Below are 16,622 nucleotides of genomic sequence, written 5' to 3'. Positions count from 1 at the left end.
AGTATGGGACACAGTTTTAAACTGTCGCCAATACTCTGTTAGCGGTGACGGTTTTAAACTGTACCTTATAATACTGGTCACGTTTTTTATTATAAAAAGTTTTTTTCAGGGATGATGTTTTTTAGTCATTACATTAGAAAAATAGGGAAAAAACGCAGATTTTTTGCAATTTTTTCCCTACAATAATTTTTAAATTTTTTACAAATCTGTATAGTCACAATAATCAAACTAGCTAATATCATCTAAATATATTTAAAATTCTGTTTAGTGATAATAGTTAAACTAAGGCTAATATCATCTAAATATATTTACAAATCTATATAGTAACAATAAATCGAGATATATACACACTGACTAACACGACAACTGTTGTCGATCCGCTTCCGCTTTCACGTAATGAATCTACCAATCTCGCATAACATTTATCTTATCATTTGTGTATGCAGTAGAGAACCTATCATGTTGTGTCAACACATGTATTGGATCTTCTATGGTCATAAAAATTTTGATGAATTTCATGACATAATATCCACATTGTTTGTTGTCTGGTTGTTCAGGACATATAGGAGTCATCCACTGGATAGTTCGATCAGGCCGACCTATCATTTGATTATATACGGTGAACGATCTACACAAAAAGTAAAGTTAGCATATGTAAAGTTATAAATATAGAAAACACTTACATATTGGAATGTTGAATATAGAACTTATGTGATTATGATGAATTTCTAAATCATCCGGTATGTTGTCATTGCCTGAATCTAAGTATGCCACCGTTTGCGTACTTGGTTGGATGAGTTCAAGCATCCAATGAAACATTTTTCTGCATGAACAAATATGTACAAAATTGTTAATATATAAATAATAATAAATATTATGAAGAGTTATAAATACTAAAATATTTATTTTAAATCTACATATACCGATTATGGTATGGGGCAATAAACCATTTGTCTAGATTAGTCATCCTAGTCATAGGAGCAATTACACCCAGATTTAAAAATTCATATATTCGATTCAACCCATTAATTTCCAACAATATTTCTTTCATGTGCCTAATACAAAGTCATAATTAATAACCGTCACTGTCAAAAGAACATTATCAAGTTTATTATTAAGAGTTAGAAATCATACTTGCACCAAACTCTTAATGGTTGTGCTCCCAAGTATTGCATGGTGCATAATTTGTGAATGTCATTTTTACCAAGCCAAATAGAGTCATCTTCGACCCCAAATAGATCATAAGAAACCTGGAATTGGATTATGGACGACTTCGGCCACCTTTTGACGGAGTTCCAGAAGGTAATGATTGAGCTAGTTTTCTGCGTGGTTGGACATAATGACCATGGCCTGTTGGCTTACTCAGCCTCTCAGGGTATTTTGGAGGCTGTGTTGGAGGACCGAGTAAATCTTCAAAGGCTTGTCTGCTTCTCTTCACGGGTTGCTTTTGAAGTTTCTTGGTGGGTGGCTGTGTATATATATATGAAAAAAAAAAATAAAGTTAGATATGTCATTAATGAATAAACACAATAACTTAAGTAAAAAAATTGAAACATACCAAGTATTTTCCAACAGGTGTAAGATAGTCTTTCGGCCATGCTACGTAAGTTTCTATAGCTTGACCTACTGTTGTCAATGAATCTTCAGCTATGGGACACGGTAGCAGTGTATTCTCTACATTGACTTCTTCGATCAATACCCGACGATAATCTTTGTGCAGGTATTCATCATTGTGAATGGAGAACTTTCCATCTTTCAAATATTTCTCCTTCACAGTGTGCCCAGAAGCAACCTTCAGTACCATCCCACTAGGCTCCAATCGATAGTGCATCCAACACGGTAAGGTCTGCAAATCCAAATCAAACAAGCAACAATTCAATTTGTAAATTGACCATATTTATAATTTTGCATTAGATCAATTCGTAAAATAACATTAAGATTACCTCTTCTGAACTACCCCACCAGTAGGTGGCGGTGCTACTGCTGGAGAAGAATCCTTTCTAAAATGCGGTGGTGATGAAGTAGAGACATTAGCAGCACCCGACTGTTGTGCTACAGGATGTAGTGGAGTATAGACATTGGCAGGACCCGGTGGTTATGCTACTGGATCGGAGGCAAGGTCAGCATGGGGTTGTTCATTTGATGCTCCTCCAACACTGGAACCAGACGCAATGCTGCTATGCTGGGAACTAATCAGACGAATGAGCTCATCCATTTTCTCCTGTAGCTTTCTATTGCTTTCCTCTGTCCCACGGACGAGTCTCTCCAAATCAATTGATGCCTGGTTTGACCCATCAGCATTTTTCTTGTTAGGGCGTGGTGTGTTGAAATATTTGGTTTGGGTGACGTCGAAACCCATGGCTTAAACACGGCCACCATGCTCATCTGTCCCCAACTCCATGGTTAACACGTCCCTTTTACCTTCCACTTGTACAACACCCTCTTCCACTTGCTTACGAAAGTCATCCTACAAACATAACAAATAGAGTTAGAAATAAATGATGAAGCATAACAATTAATACAAATGAAATTAAACTTTAATTAAACTTACAATCCGTTTAACAATTTTTGCAGTTGGGCCCTCCACCTCGCCTTTCGTGTTCATGTGAAGTCTTTTCCATATTTCAAATCTATCAAATTAAATTTAGTAATTTGGTGGCCTGCCTCTTTCTGTATTTGTTCTTGAACCATCCTTACACCACCTCGGCCGATGCGATGGTTGTATATATTACAAGCCCTACTCTGTTGGGCCTTTTTCCTCCTCACCTCAAATTCTGAACTTAATCTCGTAGCCACAAACTCTCTCTGTTGTTGCAAATCAATTATTTTTTCATAAAGTTTAGGTGTCTTGTCGAGAAGTTGGAGAGCCACATCTTTAAATTTAAAAATACCATCTATTAGGGTATTTTTCCAATCTTTCCACATCTCTCTACTTTTAGAAATGATTAATTTCTTATCTATCTCCGATACATCGAACGCGGCCTGTCAAATTGACAATCGTAGTTATAAGTACAGATTATAATCAATAGTAAAGAACTCGAATAATAGAATTAATTTTACCTTTATGTCATCCCATAATTAGTTTTTAATATCCTGTCTCACTCTAGGCCACGATATGTCTTGAAATGGAACATTAATTTGCACCCATGTTCCAATTTGGGTAACTTTTGCCGTCGCTCCCTTTCCCAGTTTTGTTCGTAATTGTTGTACTCAACCTCCAACTTTTTTCCCTCGCTAACCATTTTTGTTAAATTGCTCCGTTCGCTTCTCCTGCGAGTACTTTTCTATGTTGGCTGTTCAAGATCACCACTACATTCTTCTTTCATGGATGGTTGTTCAGGATCAACACTAGATCCCTCTAGCACAGATGGACCATCATCACCATCATAATCTAACCAAGCACTCTACTCATCATCCCCACCTGGTTCCATGATAGAAAATCCTACACAAATTTAAAATCATACATTAAAATATACAAAAATATGCAAATGAATAGCTAAAAGTAAATATATCAAAAAGACTAAATATCAATACGTGTTTGATATATGACTCATGTATTAATAGATTCGTTCAACTATAATCCTTCACCATCATCACGAGATGATATGATATCGCCCCCAACGGTGACATCAATAGGTGCTGGAGTGATTTGATGAATTTGGTCACTAAGCATGAGATCATCGCCATTAGACTCTTGATTATCAAAATCTTTTAGTTGCGTCGTCAAGACAACTGACTAGCATGCATCTAATAGATCGCTCACGTAAAACACTTAATTGGCTTGGGACACCATTATAAACCTATCAAACTTATGTCCGATTCGATTCAAGTCCACTAACTTGAATCTAAATTCATCGTCTTTAACCCCATTATCACTTCTACCCAAATCACAAAGAAAAATAGGGATTTGAAAACTATTGTAATCTAATTTTCAAATTTATTGAATTACACCGTTTAAAAACTTATCACATTCAATAGGATTTTTGTCTTTTGAACTAGATATTTAGAAAGTCTTAGAAACTATCATAATACCACTATTTTATATTTTTCTAGATTTATCACAAGCTTGGGTGCAAAATTGAGTACTATTTATATAGTACGATGGGTACTTGAGTACATCACACAAAGGATCTTGTGATATGGAAAGTAGTGTGTTGGATACATTGTCTGGTGATTCACACATTTCCACATATACCTATGAACATACAAGTTGATTAGTGAGCCAAGGTAAATCAATATATGATGCATAACAAAACATTAATGTTAATAGTATCTGTTTTTTTTTAACCATGGACTGAAATTTTGATAATATTCATCTTGTACCCATTTTTGATTCCGTGCCTTAGTCGAATTAGTAGTCTTGATCCAATTTAAATGTTCCCTTCAAGTATTCAATTGATTAATTTTGATTTCAATGGAATATTATTAATTTATTTTAACTATGAAAATTTAACTTAAACTTACTCAATGTACGGTTAGACCACGTCAGTATTTTACAACACAAGCCGGTGCGCTTCTTCACGATTAGCTCGGCTTACACCATAAAGAGAAACACCCCTACTCTCTCTACTTATTTCCCTATAGTCTGAGCAGAATTCAATCGTCTCTTCAATGATGTATGATTCAAGAATACAACCCTCTGTTAGGCTAAAATTAGTCTAAGTTTCGGGTCATATTTTGGGTTAGTTTTCACTCTTTGTTTCTAGTTTTAGGGCTATTTTACGCTTGATTCTTTTGTTTCAGGTCCTTGGGTGTTTAAAGAGAGTATGTACAAGAATTGAGGACAAGTGGTGAAGGAATCGAGAAGAAAAACCAAATATTGTGTCGCTGCCTGTTCCAGTCGCGACGGGGAATTTGCCAGTCGCGACGGGAACTGGCAGAAACTTTTTCAAGAATTCAAAGTTTAACCCCGTCGCGACGGGGGCTTTGCCAGTCACGACGAGGACCCAGAGACGGGATTTTTGGGCAGTTTTGTAATTTCACGAATTTTAAAGATGAGATTTGGTTTAAATAGAGAGAGTTCGTGAAAATTAGGGTTCATTCAGAATTGGAGCCCTAGAAACAAAGGAGGAGGCTAGAAGAGCGGCTTGTGGCGACCCGAATCAATTGCTTCAACTAGTTCTTTCTCTTCTCTTTAATTTTTCTATGCTATTTTCTGTTTCAATGTTAATTATGGATTTGATTATGGATGTTTTGAACTAAACTCCTATTTAGGGAGAATGATGAATGATGTTTAAGTTTTCCATAGTTAATGATTAATTGCCATTCCTCCATCTTGATTGTGAATACTATTCATATTTGTGTTTAATTTCCATGTGCAAGATTGATCACCTTTTACATGTTTTTATGATCTTAATTCGAAATCTGAAAAGTGAGAATTGAGAATGCTAAAATTGGATAGTCTAGGTTTTGATGTGAAACGAAAGTATTTACATAGCCTTTGTGACATTTAGATTATTGCTTAATGCTGATTTCATGTTAGTTTAATTAAGAGATTAATTAGAGAGCATGAGATTTAGAACCTAGAAGATCTGAAAAGAGCTAGGTTAATTCATAATATGTCATTCACCTCAAGAGAAGGATAGCAATTAGACATTAACATTGGTAACTTAACAACAGGATTCGTCTCCCTATTTTCTTATCTTGATTAATCTTCCTTTGCTATTTTTAATTTTCTGAATTGTCTTATTTAATTCATAAAAAGTATTCTTTTACCAGATAGAATCAATAGTATAATTTAGTAGTAATTAGTCCAATTCCCTGTGGTTCGACCTCACCTGTGTGAGTGTACTACTTGATTGCGTATACTTGCGTAGTGATTATAAAATTAGCAACACCCTCAGGCCTACTTCTATTTTTGACATAACCCTTCAAAATTTTCATGTATCGTTTAAATGAGTACATCCGTCTCAAGTACATAGGTCCACATAAATTCACCTCTCTCACCAAATGCACTGTTAGGTGAACCATTATGTCAGAAAAGGAAGGCGGGAAAAATTGTTCCAAATAACACAAAGCATCTATAATTTCTAACTTGAGATTCTGTAACTTAGTCACATCAACCACTTTACAACAAAGAGATTTGAAGAATAAACACAACATTGTAATTGCATATCTAACATTCTTAGGCAACACATAACGAATACTCACTGGTAGAATATGTTGAATCAATATATGGTGATCGTGAGATTTTAGACCACTCAAAATTATTAATTTTTTTCATATCTACCCAATCAAAGACATTTGAGGAGTACCCTTCAGGTACTTTCACTTAGGAGATAGAATTACACAAATATTGTTTTTCTGCTTTAGTTAGAGCATGATAAGCAGGTGGTAAGAACGTTCGTCGACCAATAACTTGTGGGTGTAAATTGGCCCGAATCCTAACTCTTTCAAATCTAGGCGAGATTTGATTCAATCTTTGCTCCGCCCAGGAATATTGAACAAGGTATTAAGCAAGGTGTCTGACACATTTTTCTAATTGTGCATCACATCCAGATTATGACGTAACAACAAATGCTTCCAATACTCGAGCTCAAAAATATTGATATCTTCTTCCATGACCCTTGAGGTTCATTTGTAACAACGTCACTTTTCTCACGGTGACCTTTTCTTTTCTTTGGATTCGCTTTGTGCTTTCCAAGGTTAAATTGAACTTTATTTAACTTTTCTAATACTTGTCCCCTTGCAAAGGTGGCGGTGACAATTCAAATTCTTATTTACCGTCAAATACTTTTTTCTAAGTCCTAAACAGATGCTCTTTTGGCAAAAACTTTCAGTGTCCCATATAACACATTTTCTTTGAGTATTTTAAATACATAGAACATGTTTTCTCCTCACAAATAGGACATGCTTTGTACCTTTTCACACTGTATCCCTATAGATTTTTGAAAGCTAAAAAATCATTAATGGTCCACTGTAATATGGCTTTAAGATTGAATTCTTCTTTCTAAAAGACATCGTATGCAGGAACACCCCATACCACAATTCACTCAAATCATCAACTAGAGGGGCTAAGTACACATCAATGTCATTACCAGGCTGTGAAGGGCCTGCTATTAACAGTGTAAGCATAGTGAACTTCCTTTTCATTACCAACCAAGGCGGCAAGTTATACATCACAAGCAAAACTAGCCAGCAACTATACTTACTGCTAAGGGTGGTATGTGCAATCTTCAATCAACACAAAGAACCTGAAATCTATAAAATATTTAAAATATTAAATTAAAAGCTTACTCGAACAACATCACACTAATACCTAAACATAATTAAAATTAACAATCCGAAATAGTTAAATCTTTCCCTAACTATACTAAACTAATACCAAAATATTTTTTTACCTAAATTTATGCATTTATATATAGTCTTATTAACAGCAATTTATAATTTTACCTAACCTAAATTAAAATAACTAATTAATTTTTTCAATAACAATTGGAATAAATAAACTTTTTACAACCTTTGTTTTTTTTTTCTATTTTAATTTTATTTTTCTAAATATATTTTACTCATTAAATCTTTTACAATAATAACTAACTTTAAAACACATAATTTATATATATTCAGCAAAAATATATATATAAACAAATAAAGAAAAATTTATTCAGTATTAAAAAATTAATAAATAAATGCATAAATATATGTTCATATTTAAAAATATAATAAATATATATCTATACCTTGAGGAGGGGACCGGTGGACATTCGATGGTGGATGGCAGATGGAGAAGAGACGGAGACGGAGGGGACCGGTGGACGGTTTGCTCGTGGGTTTCGAAGGTTGCTCGTGGGTTTTGAGAGGTGGTGGTGGGTTTTGAACGGTGGTGGATTTCGTGGTGGTGGGTTTCAAACAGTGGTGGGTTTCGAAGTTTTGAAGGTGGGAAAACCGGTGGCGGAGAGAGATTTTGTCCTTGTCAGCCGCACTGGTTATAGGGGTTTTCTTTATGAGGTTAAGTTATGAGTTATGTGTGAGAGATTGGGGGGTTAGATGGGAAAACCAGTTTGGACTACTTATACCCATACCCGACGGTTTAAAACCGTCAGGTATAGTATAGCTAATGATTTTAAACCGTCGGGTATAGGCCGGCCTAAAAATTCACGTTTTATAATAAAACTGTCACCTATTTTGTTACCTACTGCTTTAAACCGTCGAGAATACTAAATTTTATTTGTCAGTTTTACACAGTTACTTAATCTTTTTAGCGACGGTCCTGATATTTGTGGTAGTGGACATACAAGATTAGAATTCATCGATTAGAAGATCTCCACGAATGCCTAAATAAGAGGGCGTTAGTTTATACTAAATTAACTAAAAAGAAAATTAAATCATTTTATTTTATTTACAAAATTAAAAAAGATAATAATTAAGAATATTATAATTTGACTAAATAGTCATTGTTATAAAATATAATCATTATTTATTTATAGACTTTTAAAGGGATATTTATTTTTTCCATTGAAATTAAAATAAAATAATAAATTAATTAAGAAAAAAATTTCATTCCTTATAAAAAAAAAAAGGGAGAGTCTTTCATTTAGTTTATTTTTTCCTTGATGTAAATGAAAGTCACCAATTTCTCTTATTACAAAGTTCAGTAAATAAATAAATAAATAAGAATCAATACTACAACAAATTTTCATTCTCTTTAAAACAAACATATGACTAATGTATTCAAATGTCATTCCGAACGACTTTTCCACTATTTAAGTAAAAAAAAAAACTACTTAATTATCAAAAAAAAAAAAAAAAAAAGTAAAAAAACTACTTCATTTAAAACTAAGGGGAAGAAATATCATTTTAATATAAATATTTATTCTATATAAAGTGTGCCTATATAACCGAATTCTTAATTTATGAGAAAATCATGGGTGACTTTTATTTATATTAAAAATAAAATAATTTATTATTAAAAATAAAATAGTTTATGAGAAATTCATGGGTCACTTTTTATTTATATATAATAAATATATAAAAAGTTTAAATATATTAGCAAAATAGTGACTAACATCCAAATTTCAAAGTTGACGAAAAATCTGCAACTGAATGAGGTAAAAACTACTACAATATTTACTTTATAAAACTTTTATTTCAATATCTTACTATTATTAACACCATTTGATTTGGATGTAGAAAAAATATTTTTGGATTGAGGCGGCAATAAAAATAACTGATACTGTCCAGAGTTTTTATTACATGTCATGTGACGCATGTCATAAAAAAATAGATTTATATAATCGCAATAAAAAAATTATATGTGACAAGCCAACATGCGGCCAGGAAAGATTTCCTACACCACGGTATTTTACAAAAAATATATGATGTTATTGAAATTAAGTTAAAATAAAAAATAAAAAATAGTAACAATCTTATTATGCATTTTACAGTGCTATAGCATATGTTGAACTTGATGACAATACAAATAGCCTATCTGCTGTCATGTTCGCATATATTGTGGAAAAAATATTTTCGTGTATTGTTGCCCAACTAATGAAATATACTACAAAGGTGTAATTTTAAAAAAATAAAATAGTTTTACATGTCTTTCATAAGTTGATTTTTTTAATTAAATAAGCTATGCATACCATGTCTAATCATTTTAAATAAAAATACATCACGGTTTGTAACACCGCCGCTTTGTCGACACTACCATATTCAATTTATCAACGAAAAAATGGACAATCCAGATATATGCGGACCCGGCTAGAATGAAAAGTGCAAAATACAAAAATTACACTATTGTCTCTATCGAAGCAAATGAATATTGAAATCCACTAATGACTATCATTAGTTTTCTTATCTACAATTTTTAGACAAATGTTATCTTCAATTATCAATAATTTAGAGATTGATTTTTAATTTTCTTTTTATCTTACACCCATATAAGTAATGTTTCTTTAAGTATTGGAACATCAATTTTTAATTTATTTTTGGATTAACTTAAGAACATATTTAAATCATTAAGCTTTCTTAAACATTAATATATTTTCGATATTCACTTTTAATTGACAACATTATAAACTATAATATTTAGATATACATAATAATAATCTCACCTAATAACTAATAATATATATATTTTTTTTAATTTTTAATTGTATCACTTTCAACTACCATAGAAAAAAACTAGCATAAAATTTAGTATACGTGCCTTGCACGTAACTTTTTGCAAGTATATATATATATATTTATATATATTAAAATTTATTTCATTATAGATTCTCATTCTCAATGTATTCTTATTTATTTTTATTCCTCCCAACAATATAATCTTAGTTACAATTAAATCTATATTGGTTACTTATATTGTATTGATGATGAAGATTTGTAATATCAATAATTAATGGCTAAAAGTATAAGAGTTAATTATCTTGTAAACTTAATTTGCTATTGACAATAACAACTCTATTTAACAATCATATCATGAAGACACATTTTTGGACAAATATATAATATCTTCTTTACTTTGTGATTGAAGTCGATTTGGCATGAAAAACATAAAGTTGATTCATTTGCCAATGAGATTAACTTTTCATGAACTGTTGCAAATACCATAATTTTATAGTGAATATAGAGAAATAACACTTTACACTTTTTCTTTTCAAAGCTTTTAAAAAATAATATTATATATTTTATAAGATTTTATACTATGTGTGAAGAAATATGTTTTTTTTTTTTCAACAGTTGTTTTACGGGAAAAATAAAAAACCTAAAGAATATAGAAAAAAGAAATAGTGTAGAGTAACTAGTTACCCTATAACAGTTATCACTCTTCAACTACAAAAAAATAACTACCTTTAGTTACCATTTTTTAGTCGCAATATAATTTTTTTTGTGACTAAATATGACTTTTAATCACAACAAAAAGTCACTTGTGACTGAAATATAGTATGTAGATACACGTTGTCACTAATTTAATTTTAGTCACAATAAATATTGTAACTAAAAACACATTTAGTCACAATTAATTATAATTTTTGTGACTAATACCTTTAGTTACGGATCTTTATTTAGTCAATAAAAGAATAATAATTTATAATTAGTCACAACTTTTTTACTTTTAGTCACAAATTTTATTATGACCAAAAGTAAAATTTTTACAGTAACCATTTACATTATACTATTTTTTCCATACATTTTATTTTTCCCATAATATATTTTTTAAAAAACATATGTAAAAATGAAAATTCCCCACTTTTAAAAGAGATTAATTTGCTTTTGCATTAAAAAAAAACAAAAAAAAGGAAAGCTAAGAGAGATAGAATTGATCTTGTTAAAACTTAAAAGAGAAACTATAATGAGTTTATCTTTGGGCTTCGGTTTATTGGGTTTCAATAAAAAGCCCATTGTACTATAAATTCATATATGCTAAATGTACATGTATGTTCCATAACACATTTTTTTACCAATCTATCTTAAATACAAAAACAATAAAAAAAATTACAAAAGTACCATCTACAGAATTTTTAACATTTTATAATCTACATAAAATGTGATCTTTTTATTGTATTATTGTTATTTTATTGTTAACTTTTATTATTTGTATATTATTTTTTATGTTGATTTGTTGTTATTTTGATATTTTTGTGTTACCTTCGTGTGTTTTTCTTATATTTTTATAGAATACCATAAAAAATATATATAAAAATATATATGTAAAAATATAAAATTTTTACAAAAATTTAATATTTTATATAATTATCCCATATATTTTCCTTTCATTATTTTCTTTTTTATTATTATACATATAATATTGGTATGTTTTTCTTTAATAAAAAAAAAGGTAAGCCTTATTTTGGTGTCCTAATGGCACTACAAAAAACAATTAGTTTTAGTGTTAACTTTTTAGTCACAACATAATTTTTTTTTTTTTGTGACTAAATGTCTACATAATTTTTTTTGTGACTAAATGTGACATTCAGTCACAACAAAATGTTACTTGTGACTAAAACATAACATTTATTTACAGGTTGACACTAATTTAGTTTTAGTTACAACAAGTATTGTGACTAAAAACACATTTAGTCACAATAAATTGTAATTTTTGTGACTAATACATTGAGCCACGGACCTTTTAGTCACAACATAAGAATAATGTTTTATAATTAATCACAATTGTTTGACTTTTAATCAAAAATATTGTTGTGACTAAAAGTAAGATTTTTTGTAGTGACATTGATTATATGTTACTGACGTTGTTGATATAAATTAGGATTCCTTGAAAATCAACGTTAATAACTAAGGTGACGTTTGTCAACATTTTTTTAATCAGTTTTCTGTTTTTAAAATTAGAAAGTGAAAATATTTTTTAAAAACATGTTCTATAAAACTGTTTTCACTTTTCAATTTTTTTAATTGAGAATCAAAATTTTAAAAACAAAAGAAAATTACTTTCAATATTTTTTCAAACAATTTTTTTTTTCTTAATCAATATTTCAGACTCCGACCAGGTCGAACCTAGATCCCCCCACAGTCCTGGCACTGAACCTGGCCTCAAACCCGAACTCGAATTTGACCTTAGATCTAGACCCAGTTTAAATAAAATCAAAAAATAAAAATAAAAATGAATTTCACAGGACACACTTTTATTTTCTGTTTTTAAAATTGAAAAACAAAAGTAGTTACAGAACGCGTTTTTGTTTTTCAAAAACAAAAATTTTACTTTCATTTTGTGATTAAAAAATTAAAAAATAAAAGTGTTACCAAACGACACCTAAGTTTTATCAATAGTATTGGTGAATCTCTACAAAATTGATCCAAAAAAGTGTCTCTAGTCGTTTTTATTGTAGTCTTGGTTTTGTGTACAATTCAAATTTAATGTTGTGAGATAATTTTACATAAATTGCCTAAGATGATTTTTTTGTCACATTTTTACGGACTATAAGTTATTTTTTTGTGGGTATAAATAATATAGAAGAATAAAATCTACGTATGATAAACAAAAAATTTGCCCTAAGGACTGTGCTAGGTTTCTCCTTTTCCCTCTGAAATTGTCAGTGCTTTTTTTTTTCTCCTACCAAGGCTCGCCAGCCAGTTTTGGCCTTTGGTGTGGTTGTGGCCAGGCATCTTCAAGAGTGCCCTAGCTTATGGAATGGGTTTTTCTTCTTCTTCTTTTGTTTAGGTTTTGGGTTTTTAGGGTCTATTTCTTAGGGCAAGGGTTGGGGTTTCGTGGTTTGCCGGTGTTGGCCATTTGGTCTTTGCGGTGGGTGTCCGTGGTGCTTGATCGAGCTTCGTGGGTGTGGATATGGTGGCCTCTGGTAGTGGGTGAGGGTCAAATCTATATCTTTTGGGTCTGGTTTAGGCATTCTGGCGTTCTTGCTGCGTGGTGTTGGTGGTTAACGATTGGAGTTTTGCTTTGGTCGGAGAGGAGGTTGATGGCTGGAGTGGGGGTTTATTTCCAAAAATTGAAGCTAAGGAAATGAGATTGTGGGGGTTTTCAGACTGTTGTGTGGCATCTGCTATGATTATAATGTCTTCAATTTATTATTGCTTTTTTGTTTTAAGCTTATTTTCAATAATGGTATTGATACACCATCTTGCTATTGTTTTGGTAGTAGGGCTTTGTTCATTCATGGCATAGTTTTTTGTCTTGCTTCCTTTTGGAATGTGGGAGATTCTCAATTGACTCAAAGAATTATTCTAGTGTAAGTAGCATGATTATCTTTTTCCATGTTCAGATCTAAAGGATTCTCAAATTCTTATTGGCCCCATAATTTATGGTGCAATTGTTTGGTACGATTGTTATTACTATGTTTGGTCATTTGTTATTGCTAGAGTTGTTATTACCCAATTTTTATTGGAGGATCTTTGGATGATAGTCATTGATAGGTGTGATTTGTCACATGTATATTTATAATTAGTGCGGTCCCATGCTTAAGAAAGAGAGAGTGAGAACTTATGATCAGTTAGATCAAGGGTTGGGCTTGTTGGTGGAGAGGCAGCGCTGATCCGTTGGTGATTCGAAAGAGAGAAGAGACAGGGAGAGAGAAGAGGAGAGTCTTGGGGTGTTGGTCCTTTGGGTTTTGACAATAGGTGCGACGGGGATGGTGTTGGTTCGACGATGGGTGTGACGAGGTGGGCAAGGTCTGACGATTGGTGCGACGGGGTGGCGTGTGGTCCGACAATGGGGTAGAGAGAGAGAGAGAGAATGTTAAGTTTTTATATTATTAGGTTTAGTTAATAAATGGGCTTGGCCCATATCATATTGTAATTTTTTTTTTCAAAAAAGTAAGCCTTTTTATCATCGGTTGTGCACAAACGTATTTTACTGTCGGTTTAACAACCCATGGGAAAGACCTATGCATTAGTTATAAGCCGATGCTAGCATGCATTGGTTACAAAAAAATCTTACTTTTAGTCACATGATTGAAAGTAAAAAGGTTGTGACTAATTATAAATCATCATTCTTATATTGTGACTAAAAAATCCATAGCTAAAGATATTAGTCATAAAAATGACAGTTTGTTGTGACTAAATGTATTTTTAGTCACAATACTTATTGTGACTGAAAATAAATTAGTGACAACTTATATTTAAATATTATATTTTAATCATTAGTAACTTTTTGTTGTGACTAAAAATCACATTTATTCACAAAAAATTTATGTTGTCACTATTAAAAATGGTTTTTTTTTTTTTTTTTTTTTTTCTATAGTGGCACAACCAACAATAAATTAATTTCTCCACTAACTTTTTATAACGGTTTCGAGTTTTAATCGCCGTGTTGACCGACGAAAAAAGCTTATTTTATAGTAGTGTAAATATAGAATAATTTTAACAATTTATTAACAAATCAATATTTATCAAATATAACATTCTACTATATAATATTATATTATAGAATACAATATTACTTTTCTTTTTTATTTAAGCGTTTATATATTATATCAACATAACCTGAGACTCGAACCCAGGACCTTCAATACACATGCACCCCCTATAGCCACTTGAGCTAGCCTCAAGTGGTTATAGAATACAATATTACTTAACACAATATTATACAATATAATATAATACAACAGAGTATATATACTAAACGAACCCAATATAAACTAGAGTATATAAGTACGTAACGATCACAATGGAAGTAATTAAATGGAAAAGACATGCATGGAAACAAAACAAGTAGCTAGAAACCCTAGAGTCTAGACGTATACAAAATAAATTCATCATACGTATACAATATATATATATATACACATATATGCATTTCCATAAACAAATCATATATCAATAATTCACATCACATTATTTGGTCGAAAAGCATTATTTACTTGACTAATAAGTTATTGGACAAGAAAATATAACTGTTATATGATATTTATATAATTATATACATATCAATTTCGTACAGTGGATTATCGATCAAGTGGAATATTGTTCACTTTCCTATGGAAAAATGAGGTGAATAGTATTAGCACTTATTGAGCTTTAAATGAAAAGGTGATCAGATGGGGTAGGTAGAAGTCATCACTCACATATATATATATATCTGCAAGTGGGATTATATATATATATATATATATATATATATAATTTTCTTTGTGTGGATGTGAATATATGCATTGTAATTATTTGTGTGGCCTTCGTAAGATAATTAGGGTTTTCCACATGTTATTAAATTACGTGTGCCAAAGTATAATAAATTAAACAGCTATATATATATATATAATGACATGATTTCAATTGTTGTTATTATTAATTTGACGATCGATATGTATGGTGATGAGGACTTAATTAGGGTTACATTATTGGTTTTTATTGGAACAATAATTAATAATTTGTTTTGGTAAAATTATTTAATATATATATATATGTTGTTGACTATATTAGTTTTTGAACAACTTGCTTTGTTCCACTTCCACAATGCTTGCATCCAATAAGAACAGCATCAAATCACTCACGTACTTTTCATCCAATTAATTTACATTATATATATAAATATATTAATTGTTGTATCGATCGATCAACCTATACCACACATTTATTCATTATTATTTTTACACTTTTCTCTTCCTGTTTTATTATATATTATTATATTTTATGTTATACTGACTAGCTAATCAATATAAAAAAAAATTGGGATCTATGTAGGTTAAATTTAGTCGACATGTCTATATATGAGATATATTCCATGTATTCTAATGCACGTATGGTATATAAAATTTAAATACATGTATGGTATATAATTATATAGTGATTATTTTACAGGATTATATATGGCCATTTTTCCGAGAAAATTATTATTAGGTGAGACACATTATATTATTGGTATATATAGTTAATCCACTCTTTTTTAGACAGGTTAGATTTAGATATTTAATATTTATATGAAGTTAGTAAAAATACTCTCTAGAATGTCACTTTTGTCTCGGTAAGATATTTGGAAAGATTAGATCAATGTACATATAAATATATGAAACATTAATTTATATTTTACTAAATGTTAAAAATAGAAATGTCCACACTGATTGTTAGGTATTATTTTAAGTTAATTTTGAGTCATATTTTTAAATGTTTTTGATTAGTTTTGTTATCTCTCAAAAAATCCAAAATAATGGTGCATGAATTTTTACTCTAGATATGGAGGTCCAACAAGGTGGAACTTATTGGCCATGGAGGAGCTC

The sequence above is a fragment of the Cannabis sativa genome, chromosome 7, assembly GCF_029168945.1.
Source record: "Cannabis sativa cultivar Pink pepper isolate KNU-18-1 chromosome 7, ASM2916894v1, whole genome shotgun sequence".
Taxonomy (NCBI): Eukaryota; Viridiplantae; Streptophyta; class Magnoliopsida; order Rosales; family Cannabaceae; genus Cannabis; species Cannabis sativa.
Note: the sequence above shows the minus strand (reverse complement) of the source record.